The sequence below is a fragment of the Eulemur rufifrons genome, chromosome 10 (genome assembly GCF_041146395.1).
Source record: "Eulemur rufifrons isolate Redbay chromosome 10, OSU_ERuf_1, whole genome shotgun sequence".
NCBI lineage: Eukaryota > Metazoa > Chordata > Mammalia > Primates > Lemuridae > Eulemur > Eulemur rufifrons.
Genome location: NC_090992.1, coordinates 17,778,119 through 17,790,832, shown reverse-complemented (window position 1 = coordinate 17,790,832; position 12,714 = coordinate 17,778,119). Strand labels below are relative to the sequence as shown.

General features: G+C 43.1%; 1 protein-coding gene across 11 annotated transcripts in view; it reads left to right on the top strand.

Annotated features, from left to right (window-relative positions):
• Positions 1–12,714, top strand: part of TENM2 (teneurin transmembrane protein 2) — a 1,169,384-nt gene that overhangs the window by 941,340 nt on the left and 215,330 nt on the right. The gene's annotated exons all lie outside the window — the stretch shown is intronic.

Here is a 12,714-nt window from a genome sequence, read left to right as displayed (position 1 = left end):
ACATTTAATGTTACCATAAAAAAGACAATAATGCATTGCATGTTCTGCTAATTTCGCTTTTTATATTCTCAACCTTCTGGCCTTAATAGGTAAATATCACAATGTATCAGAAAATGTACCAGCACTGAGATACGTGTTGGTAAGGAAACAGCTTTGCTGAAGAAAATATTGTCCTCCCTTCTTGGAAAGAGAAAAACAATGTATAAGAAACATAATATGTATCATCTTTCAAAGGCATTTTTTTTCCTAAAAACCAAAGCTATGGATGAGAAGGGAGGAGAAACTTTGCCTCCAACCTTTGCTTTTCTTTCATCACGATTTTCTTCGCAGCTGTTAGGGAAGGCCCTTCCCTTGGGACGGGTTTTCCGTTGAGTTAGGTCATTTGTGGGAAGATTTGTGCAAACATGTTCGGCACTCCCCCAGGGACTCTGATCTTTATAGAGGAGGGGCATATTACCGTGCTTTGCCTCTGCAGTCATGATGCAGTTCTCTCCGTTTGCTTACTTATATTACACCATGAGCATTTTAAAGTCACGTTAATGAAGTTTAGATTAGACTTGCCTATGCACCGCAGGGAAAGGTAAGTGGCAGTATGTCAAATGCATTCTGTTCTTCAGGCCATCATAAACAAGATGACATCTTTCAAGGAAGTTCTGTGTGCCTTTCAATTAGATGCATTTTCAAAACTGCTTTTAACATTGCCTTATGCCCCAAATTTTACAAACATAGACTTCTGGGGGAATTAGCTAAATGTTGTATGTTTAAGCTTTCTTTAAATAACAAGATTTGTAGACTTCCTGAATCTTGAGAGAATTATGGGTTAAGACTCTTTCTTCCCATGAAAAAACTTCTTGTTAACTCTGCATATTAATTTTGTGTTACTAATTTCATTTTAATTTAAAATTTATTAAATTTACATGTTTAGATTTATGTATATTAATGTTATGCTTTCCCACTGGGCAAGGAATTTCACTTTGACAAGTGATTGGCTGGTCATTTCATGTGCTGGAATCTGCTGCCCAACCTCAGAATTCAAGATGTTTTTATTGAAATTTTTTCCTGGTCCTAGAGTCTAATAAGCAACCCCATAAAATAGTACAGTTAATAGGAAAGTTTGAAGAGCCCGGAGTAAGTTATGTTTTGCATAAACAACTCATGCTGTGGTGTTAATCAGATACACACAGCCATGACCTGAGTTTTACTTTTCCCAGGACCATCAGGGAACAGAAGCTTTTATACTAAAATGTTTTTTATTAACTCATTGATATGAATCAATGGTCAATCATCATTTTTGTTCCCTAGAAATGTGGAGTGGTTTAACCACCATATAATAAGATATTGAAGACATTTGGGTCTATTTTTATCCAGTCTGTTTTTATCAGATGAAGACATATTCTACCAAATTTAAAAACTGTAAAGGTTTTAAGAAAAAAACAAAAAAGCTGGCCTACAATTAGCTTACACTTACATTGACAGCAATGAAAAGTCAAGGGCCTAAGAAAGGGGAATTAATACCAGAAAGAGTGGGATGAAATTAAGACAAGAAGTAAGAAAAAGGCATAAAACATTGTGAATAGAATAATTAGAAATATTAACTGGCAACACAAACTATGACATGCCATACATTAATCAGGATAAAACATGGAACAATTAAAAGACAAATGTATGGGGGGAAATGACAGCCAGCACATGCCAAATGACACATAATCTTCTGCACAATTTCTTGAACCAGAAAGTCCAAGTCCAACCTAGGTAATAAGATGAAAAACAATTGTTGAGAATTGCTTGGAGGTGCTGTTTTACTACCTCATCTTACATCATTAAACTTTTGGTTCCTTCATGAAGTACTTAGATAAACAATAGTGGACAGCTCAACATTTATCCAAATAAACCAGAAAGCTACCACAATAAAGGAAATTGAGTTTATAGACACAGCGGACTCTTGCCTAATAGATGAGAGTAATGTGTCTAATGTTGAACATCAATCTATATTTCAAATATAGTATAAAGGAGGGCCTCAAAAAATAACTTATCCTACAAAATCATTTTGTACTAGAGGTGGTTTATCTTCTGTTGTGTCTAATTAATACCCGTGTGATTCGGCTATAATCGTTACTACTGAAAATGATGTAAGAGATAGAGAGAATGAATGCAGCCATTGGTTCCCAAGATAGCACCAAAAGTTGGGGGTTCCACATCACCTTTGTCTTCAAAGGCGTTGTCATTGGAATGACCCTTGATGCCGGAGAGCAAGTAGATTTGTTTTTTAATCAAGCCAAGGGCATTCTTGAAGGTCTTCTTGTCAATCCTGATCAAAAATCTGCATGACAGAAGAGAATTATTTTATACCAGATCCTTTCCCTGCCTTATGTTGTTTATGTCAGTGGTGTGAAGAAAGGTCCAGTAGAGATATTTGAGGTTACCCGACAATTTTAGCTCCCAAGTTTTATGGATTTATGAACTGCCGGCACTCAGGAAAGTCTCCACCAGGACATGGATATGTCCAGGTCACGGCTACTGGTGAGGACAGGAGAGTGGAGTGGTGACAGGGGAGGGAAGGGATGTGTGCAAAGGGTGCACACACCACCCACTATTCCCACAGACCCTGCTTCAAATACTCTGGTCAGAAGCATCTTTGAATCTGTGCACAGTTTCATGAGCTATTTTGACCACTGGATGTGGTTCGGCTTTCAGAAAACCAACTTCCAGTCCTGCTTCCAAAGGTTTCATCTTTTGCAATATTTATTTTCATTTGCACTGATATGGATGCCCTGTTTCCTTTTCCTCCTCTTCCCTACGCTATACATTCCACCTTTAAATATCCTTGGGCGAAGTCCAGGTTTATCCTGCTCTGTCAAGTTTAATTTTTTAAAAGCAATATACACAATATGAAATGACAATACAGTTAATTTCATTTTAGGCTTTTTAAAAATATACCAGTCTGCCCATCTGCGGCTTTTTCCAGACTCTCGTCTTGGCGCCCTCTCCCCCACCTCCTCCTTGGGTTCTTTCACTGGAAGGTCACTGGGGTGAAGGTGCTGTCTCAGGTCTCGTGGACTTGGCCCTGTCTGGGAGAAAATGTCTCTATTTCTTTTATGGGGAGGTGAATGCTGATTGCATAGTGTTTTAATCTTCTTTTCAAAACTGACAAAAATTCAGCCTTTTGGAAAGGTCATCTGACCTGGCAGTGATATCCATGTTGTAGTGAAGCACCGATGGCTTGTTTTAATGTCAGAGGCAAACAGGAGAGTGGACCCGGCGAAATGATCTGTGACTCAATTAATCTAGAAGGAAGAAAAAGAATTGTCTGTCGTGTTTGTATGACTAAGGGATTTATTTAACGAGCTGTGTACCCCACCCAGTGAGAATACTGTCAAAACATGGAAAAAAAAAGATTACATGAAAGCCAAGCCTGAAATCTTCTTGAACTTGCACGTCTGAATACCCTTGCTAATTTTGCCCACGCCCTTTGAAATACTTTCCTCGTTACACATTGCTGCCGCCTCTCCCCTACCCCAAAACTTTACTGTGCCTGTGTATTTCACAGCACCACAAAACAAAACAACAAAACCAAAGAACTGGCCGATTGAGGTGATACCCAGAGTGGACTGAAGTGGTCCTTGGCTTGTCGTCATGCCCTGCAAAAACCACTTACCAGGAAGGTTATGCAAGAGGGGTTTTGTTGGAAGAGCCGGTCTAGAATCTCTCTCGGTGAAGATGGTGACAGAGACTCCCAACAAATGCTGTCAAATTTTGGCTGATTTTTCATCCATGTGAATAGGCCAAGTAGGGTGCAGACCTTAATGACAGAGAATATTTTCTGTGCAGTGGGAAAAATAAAGTAAATACCATAAGAAAAAGCACGTATGCAAAAGAGAGGGAAAAAAATATGAGAAAACATTCCTTTGAGTAACTGTAGGACTGCAGTCCCCAGCCTCCAGGCCATGGACCAGTAAGTACGGGTCTGTGGCCTGTTAGGAACTGGGCCACACAGCAGGAGGTGAGCATCAGTGGGCGGGCGAGTGAAACTTCATCTGTATTTACAGCTGCTCCCCATCACCATCCCTCCCCCACACCCCAGTCTTGTCTTCCATGAAACTGGTCCCTGGTGCCAAAAAGGTTAGGGACCACTGGTGTGGGGTATATGGTATGTATACACTCCCGTTCATGTAGAATGAGAGGGAGGCCAATGGATAGCCAGAGAGAATTATAGTTTTCTCTGTCTTCTCTAGAACAGGAAAGAACCACATGCTCACTACATGGATAAACAGAAGCTCAAGCTTCCCGATCAGTTTAGAAAATCCTCTGACTTAGACCAAACCAGTTCTTATTTTTCCAGCAGATGATGAAGCTGCCATGTTAGCCCATCTGTTTCCAGCCCCATCTCCGGCATCCTAAGAGACTCTACCCATTTATCTTCAAAATCCAAAGGAAAGAGCACGATGTCACAGGGAGAAATAGAGCTGATGGCCCCGGAAACATTCCCCTAATGCTGAACGGGGAGACTTAACATCTCTGCCCTGAACCACGTGATCGTGGAAGAGCCCTGCGGTGCTAGCACGCATGCGTCGCCGTGTGCCTTGGCGGAAGGTTTTCCACGTGTGCGTAAAGATTCTCCACGTAGAAAAGAATTTTGATTTGGGGCTTTGATGCCTTTGAATGCCTATCAAGAATAACACTGACATGCTTTCACCGTAGCCTTGGAATCCTAAAATAAATAATAGAAAAATTGTGATTTAAAATATAATTCCAAATACTAACTGGGCCCTGCTGCCTAGATGAGTAATAAGCTTCAATAAATGTGTGACAGGCACAAGGCTCTTCAGTATGAAGAGTAGTGAGGCCTCAGAAATAGAAATAGGTTTTTCATTACATGAGGGATTATGTTCAGCCCGACTGCGGAGCCCGTGCGTGGAGCCGCAGCTGCCTCTGCCGCCCGCGGCTGTATTAACCAGTAATAGTAAAACGGTGACGCGCTGCCCCCAACAGCCATTTGTTTTTAGGGAAGAGAGAAAGGTCACTTTCTCCTGCTTAAGTCGGGATTACCATTGTTTACTACACGTTTTTCCTTAAACTTCGATTTCGTTTGCGCTAATGAGCTGCAGTTTGAGTCGGGTTCCACCTGGGCGCCTGCTGAAATCTGCGAGCAAGCCCAGGCGGGGACATCAGGGGGGCTCGGGGTGGCGGTTGTGGCGTTGCATTTTCACTCACCCATGCTCCCCAGCACACGCAACATGCAGATTTTTTTTGAAGATCCTACAAAGTTTTGTTGTTTAGTTTCCGGCGAGCTCAGCGATCCCGCGGAGCTTTTCCCGATTCAGGAAGTCACAGGTCAGGGTGTGTACCCCGGGCCTCCCTTTTTCTCAGGACTGAGCTATGTAGTGGAGAAGCGGACGTGAGCCCCGTGCTACCCCGCCTGCCTCTTGGCGACCAAGGAGATGATGGGGTCTTCAAAGATGAGATTCCATAGTGATTTCAGAAAGCTTTGGGGGCCCGGTATAGAAGGGCACCCACCATGAGAAGAGGTGATTATCCATTTGGGATAGGTTTTCTTTTCCATACCTTAACCCAGAATCCCCTTCTAGACCAAAGAATGACTCGCTGAAACTATATATTTCTAGAATGGTTGTTCACCCAGATCCGAAGCCCTGATTTGTAGTCTTACCAGAAATGGGATGTTCGCGTGGGGGCCAGCTGGATATTGGACTTGTCCAGTGAACAGAGCCTGGATTTGGTTTAGGAAGCTAGGTTCAAATCTCAACCCCTTCTGACTGAGTGCTCCCGGGAAAGCCAATGAAATTCCCTAAGCCTTGATTTTCTCAACGATAGAAATGATTGATAACAGTTATAATGATAATGATACCTTTGTCATAGTCATTCCATGTAAAGTTTAAAGTAGGTATTTTTTTTATTATTATTACTATTGTTCTTTGTGCATTCATTCAAGAGAAAACACACACAGATGCTAAAGTGCAATCTGCAATTTCGGAGTTCGGAGAAGGGAGAAATTCCCAAGGGCCAGAGTAGTTGATGATAATTGGGTGGAAGAAGTTCAAGGCTGACCCAGTCCTGGGAAGATGGGTAGACATTGAACTAGGAATGGGGCGAGCAGCATTCCAGACAGAGGAACCAGCAGCAGGGAAGGTGAGAGAGGGGGCCTGAATTAATAGGGTGTCATGAGCAGAGGGATGCCTGCTCACAGCGGGGGGAAAATAGTAGAGGAGGCAGAGCAAGACCAGATGATAGATGACCTTGAAATCTGGCAGGAGGTTTAATTTGATTAATTTGGCAATAGGGAGGTGCTTTAAGCTCATAAGCGGGAGTGTAATAGGATAAAATTATGACATGATATCATGTCAATTACCTAGTAGGTGCCCCATAAATATTTATTTGTTAATTGATTGAGGATTCAGTATAGATCGAGAAATGGGACAGGAGACAGGGAGGCTCTGGCCATCATCGGTGGGTGTGTGTTGTTGAGGCCCAGATGAGAGGAGGAGAAACAGAACTTCAGAGTGAATCGGAGAGAGGCTTCTTCCAAATGAGAAAAGACAGATTCATGGTGCAGTTTACATTATGTTGATCATGAAGATGAAGAAGACGAAAGTGTCTAAAATAGCCTTAAGGTTTCTATATTGTCAGAATGGGGGAACTGAAAAATTAAAAATTAACCCAGCATCTTTAAATCACTACTCACTTTGCTAAAACATGGCTGGCCAAAACATCTTTTTATGGGTGTGTAATTCTACCAAGGCTGGCTAGAAGCCATTCTTTTTTAATGCACTCAGTAAATCTCTGTGCGGTTTCTTTATTATGAGAGGGCCCTTTGATCCAATAAAACCCATCAAGACCCCTTTGGAGGCATTCACTTTGGATTTTGTATGAAAGTCTGTAGAGAAAAAGGAGAGCAGAATTGGGTTAAAACTAAACTCTAAAAGGCTAACAAAATTCCTCCATAACAGAGTGCTTATATGTAGTGAAAATTTTGTGAACCAAGAAGAGGCATCAGGGTAGACATGAAAACTCAGCATACCCATTTATGAAAAGAAAAACACACTCCAGGACTTGAAGGCACCTGCCTTTACAAAGGTAGAATATGGTCCTGGGAGTCCGTACCATTGCACCTTTTGATTTGGGGCGGTGAAGCTTACAAATGAAAATCTTAAGAGAAGAAACTTGCCTTTTGATCAGCTGGTTAGAGGCAGGTTTGAAATTATGATAAATCTGCTACATGCTCACAGTATGAGCAGGTTTAAACTCTAATGCATCTGCCAGTGTGTCTGCAGATGAGGCTGACTCACGGTCCCAGGCTGAAGGGTGAGATGGATGAAGTTGGTTATGGGTTTATGGATCCAGGCAGAAAGGGCTAGGCGTCAGGGAACGAGACCTGCCCTCCTCCCCCCACCCTCTCTCTGCACCACGCTGAAGTTTCGATTTATTTTCTATGTTTTAGCATTTGACTGAAGTGCATGAAATACCCTCTTGGATGCTAGGCGCCCAAAGTAAAGCATCAAACAGCGTGCTTACCTGGGGAATTTGAGAATTAGCCTCCAAACTAACCAAGGTGATGTAGGCCCCAAAGGCACTTTCGTTCATGCTGTCTGGATTGACTGTGTGGATGTTCCTAAATTTAGCAGATAATTATGTCCCCATACTTTCTGTTTGCCTTCATCTTTCCTCTCATCTTTTCAAGTCTCCTTTCTGCTGCATAAGAGCAGGAGCTAAGGCTTGGCCATGAAGCCAGACATCCCATTTCTGTGCAGTTTTTGACCCTGTGCCATGATACTTGTCTTTACGGAGTCCTAAATCAGTCACCACTTCCAAGCTCGGTTGGGTTAAGACCAAAGTCAGACCCTTGCCTTCTGCACTTCACCCCATGAAAGAGGCAGTACCGTGGCGTTGTGTACACTCACCCCTGAGGCCTGCAGCATCACCAAGCCCCATGAGAGAGAAGTTACTGGAGTTGGATGTCATGTCTTGTGTGCGAATTAATGGTGGCGTGCATTCCCAAGTCCATAGCTCAATCATAAATAGTGAAGAGTTATTTTCAGTGGCATTCAGACTTAGTTGACTTATCAGCCAGGCTACAATAATCACAGGATAGCTATGGTGGTATTGTCTGGTCATGGTCCTGTAGCTGACTACACTCTGAAAGGCTCTTTAAAATACAAAGGAAACCTGCTCTTGGGAATGCAAAGATTGCGTGAGAGTCGTAAGACATCCAGGAGAAGTTTCAAGTGGAGTTTGGAGTAAAGTGAACAGGCTCTTAACCATGGGTAAAATTGTAAGAGAACGGCTTTCGCTGTTCTTGCAAACCAACTTGTCATTTCTCAAGTGTATAATGAAATAATGTGTATGAATATTTTCATGCAGCTCAGCCTCGCCCTCAAGTTTTGCCCTCTTCTGTGCTCTATAATATACACAACAGAGTCTTTTAGAACAGCATTTTACAATCTCAAGACCAAGGGCTCCCAGAAAGAATCTGCAAGAAGCGTAGATGAGTAGCAACTCTCCCTAAGACCGCATTTTTGTAAGTAAATGACGATGAAGGATAAAGATAGAAGTTCATGGGGAAGAAGCCTTTGGAAATTATTGGAAATAGGAGAGAATGAGAGAAGAATGCAAACACTCCTGTTCTGCAGCCACACCGATGTGCAGATTTTTTCTAGTCTGTGCGTGAGGCGAGCAAGGGCTTGGCAAACACTGTCCGTGTAAGAGGAACGAACGCCCCTCCGCATATTCAATTTGGGGGCATTATTAAAAACTGGAATGAGGCTCCTTTGCAGGCTCTACTTCCTTTTCATAACTGCTCTTGCAGTGATCCTTTCGGCTGTAATAGCGCTTTGTGTGAAAAGGATGGATGAGAACCCGCTAGGTCTTTTTACAGAATATCAAACATTTTGCCCATTAAGCTGACTTGATTTGAAGAGGTCCTTGGCACAGATTGATGAAATAGTCCAAATATTATCACTCCTTGTTCTGCAGTCCGGATAGAGTAATAACCAGTTCGCCCCAGCCTTTGCTCATTAACGAGGTGGTCAGGGCCCAAAGACGTGCAAAGTTATTTCTTTTCCTCTCTTGCTATTTTGCACACAGAGTTCCAGTGCATTGGGGACCACTTGCAGGTCGTCCCCAGTGAGAGTCACCCAGTGAGATCCTTTTTGTACATCAGGACCTCTATTACCCTGTGTTCGCAGTGCCCCCCACACCACCCCTGGGGACATTTGGCAGTGTCTGGAGACATTTTGGGTTGTCACAACTGGGAGATGTTACTGGTATTTAGTGGTAAAGACTAGAGATGTTGCTAAACATCTTACATGGCATGGGACAGCCCCTTATGACAAAGTCTTATCTGCCCCAAAATGTCAGTAGTGCCAAGGTTGAAAAATCCTGCTCTAATTGATTTATAATCACATCTTCAAATGTATTTTTTTTTTCTCATTTACCACCAGAACTAAAATAGGTGCTCAGACCTGTGTATCGTGCTCATCTTTGGCTCTGTGTCTCTTATTCCATACTTTTTACATTCATGGTTCTCGGCCCCCTTCAGAGCTGTGAAGTTCCAAGAAGTTATTTGATTGAACTGGTCAGCTCTGAGCTATGAAAACAGGGTTTGGCTGAAGAGGTGTAATGAAAAGTGCTTCTAAATGTAGATCTTCCCTAAAGCATCATTGCAGGTTTTCTCTCCATGAAAAGGCTAATAAGGTCAACCATTTATTAAAGACCTACTATGTACAGAAATTTCACATTCAATATCTAACCTAATCTTCCCAATGACTCAATTTTCCTATTTATAATTAGGGAAAGAGATTCAGAGAGGTTAAAGAACTTGCCAAAGATCATGCAGTGTCAGAGGTTGAGGTTTGGAATTCAAAACATGGGTCTATTTAACCCCAAAGTCCATGCTCTGACCACTGTGTGCATTGCCATCAACTTATAGATAAGTGCTTGAGTGACTTTGACTGTATGTGCTCCCATCCCCCCAGAAGTCCTCCAAACCACCCTTAATGACAATGCTTCCAAGAAAGGAGAAAATAGTGTCCCTCTCATCAAATAAAGGCTGATCAGCTCCACTTCGGCCTTGTCCTGAGAGTGGAAAGATGGCACGTTCCTCAGGCAGTACTCTTTTACAAAACAATCCAAGTCAGGGCACATGGGAAGATGAGGGACAGGCAGAAGGAAATGGCAGATAAAATGAAACAGACTTCAAAACTGAAAGTGAGGAAGAGACTCCAGAGTCCTGGTCGGGATGATCAGTCAAGGCAGTGTTACAGTTAGGAATGCTTTCAGCTGCAAGGTATCAAAAACAAACATCCCTAACAGGGGCTCATATTGAGGCTCTATGTGCTCACAGAGCTAGCTAGATATCCAAGGTTGACAGTACCCGGCAGCATTTATGCCACTCAGTGATGCCATCCAGGACACAGGCGCTTTCTATTTCTCCACTTTGCCATTCCCAGCAGTTTGGTTTTCTATCCTGGGGTTTGCTGCCTCACTGTCACAGGATGGCTGATGCAGCTCCAGACATCACATTCACTTTCAAGGGGGGAAGAAAGAGGAAAAGAAGGATTCAAGTTCTCCACCCTTTTTATCAGGAAAGGCCTAAACCACTCCTGCCCCAACACACACACAAACATCTCAGCAAAATTTTACTTGTATGTGATTAGTCAGAACTGGGTCACATATCTGTCCCTTGTTTCAAGAGAGGCTAAAAAAGCTTTTCTAGACCCTTTGGTTGAAAGTGACAAGGGAGAAGAAGGTAGGAATTGTCTGAGGCGTCCAAAAATCAGCAGTGTCTGAGTTAGAGTAATTCTACACTCAAAAGCCAAGTTTCTGCTTTTCTGGAAATAGATGCAACAGCTACTTCTAAGAAATCTCTCTTACGTGCTTGTTCAATGTGGCACTCTGAAAGGGTGGGTGTAGTAGTTGCCAGGGCTGCCATATCAAAGTACTACACGCTGAGTCGCTTACAACAAAACGTATTGTCTCGTGGTTCTGACACCAGAGTCTCTGAGCACGGTGTCAGCAGGGCCATGCTCTCTCTGGAGGCGCCAGGGAAGGGTGTGTTCCAGGCCTCGCTCCTGTCTTCTGGGAGCTCCTGGCTTGGGGCAGCACAGCTCCAGTCTTCACATGCTGTTCCCCTTGTTACGTCTGTCTCTGTGTCTAAATTTTTCCTTTTATAAGGACACCAGTCACATTGGATTAGGGCTCGCCCTAATGAGCTCACCTTAACTCAGTTATCCACAAAGATCCTATTCCCAGTAAGGTCCCATTCACAGGTATTGAGAGTTAGAACTTCACCATTATGTGTGGGGAAGGGAGGCACAAGTCCACTCATAACACAGGTTTTTCTGAATCCTTAATAGTAATGACGATATTTAATATTTTAGAGCATTTACTGTATGCTAAGCAGATCATATAGATTTTCTCATTTAATTCTTACGACCAACACATGAGATAGATGTTATTATTTTTGTCTCACAGAATAGGAAACTGAGGCACAAAAATATTAGGGAACCTCCCCCAAATTACATAACTAGTAGGTAATAGGGCCAGGTCTCAACCCCAAGCAGTCTGAGTTCTTGCATTTAATTACCATCTAAACTATCTTAACCACAGCTGTCTTCATCTCTGGGGTGATAAGTTTCCTGCTCAGAAATGCCAAATATAGGTAGACACATTGATTTCCTTAAAGCTTAAAAAAGTTTTTTTTTTTTTTCCTAAGGCAGCAAAGGTTTTCTTTGCTGCCTTAGAAACACAAATAAAGCACTTCATTCTACACTAGGCATAATGGTTTTCTCTTATTCAAATGCCAGACCATCTCTGCGAAGTATTTTATTTCATCATTCATTGAAGTTCACTTAAAAGATGAAATCACCCTTAACGGAACAATGAAATGGAAGGATTCCCAAACTGAAGGCAAATGACTTGAAAATGAAGGGCTCAGGTTCCTGCCCACCACCTCTGCCCAGAGTCTTGTGGGTGACAGTGGTTCTGCCCCCGTGACAGCGCCAGGGAGGAAGAGGAGCAAGGAGAAAACGGCGCCGTTTACAGCCAGGCAGTTCGTGAGGCTGAAGTGCTGTTTCCACGCTGTCCTCTGGCCCTTATCAGCCTGGCATTGATCTGTGTAGACTGGCGAAGCCTCACCTGCTTTACGGGCATCGCTTTGGCTAAACAACCCCGTAACTGATCCTTCTTGTCGTGAAACAGCGTTCTAGTCTCCTACGCTCACCCAGCTCTCTGCTGTCACCCGCCTTCTGCAACAGGACCACACGTGGAAAGCAAAGCTGCTTCCTCTTAAATAAAGGACTGAAAACTTAGAGGGAAATTTTGCTATTTTGTCGGCAATAGCACTGTTTCCTCGTTTCCTCCTGGCCAGGGGCAGATTATGAAGGAAGCGATAGTGAAAGGCAGGGAATGCTTGACGCTTGGGGGCACCTCATGATTCGGTGTCGCCAACAGCAGGCGTCACTATTCACATTTTGCAGCCACAGAAACAGGCTCAGGTGGGGTAAAGGACTCGTTCAAGACACACAGCTGGTAAATAGCAGGTCAGGGGCTCGTACCCAGGTAGACAGACTCCAAACTATGTGCTCTTTCCACAGTAGCGTTCGGCACTGCAGCAGAGAACTGGAGGCAAGTGCTTCTGATGGAAACTGACAGAAGCTTCTAGAATCAGAGAGAGAAAGAATTCCACATAGAGGACTAAGGCAC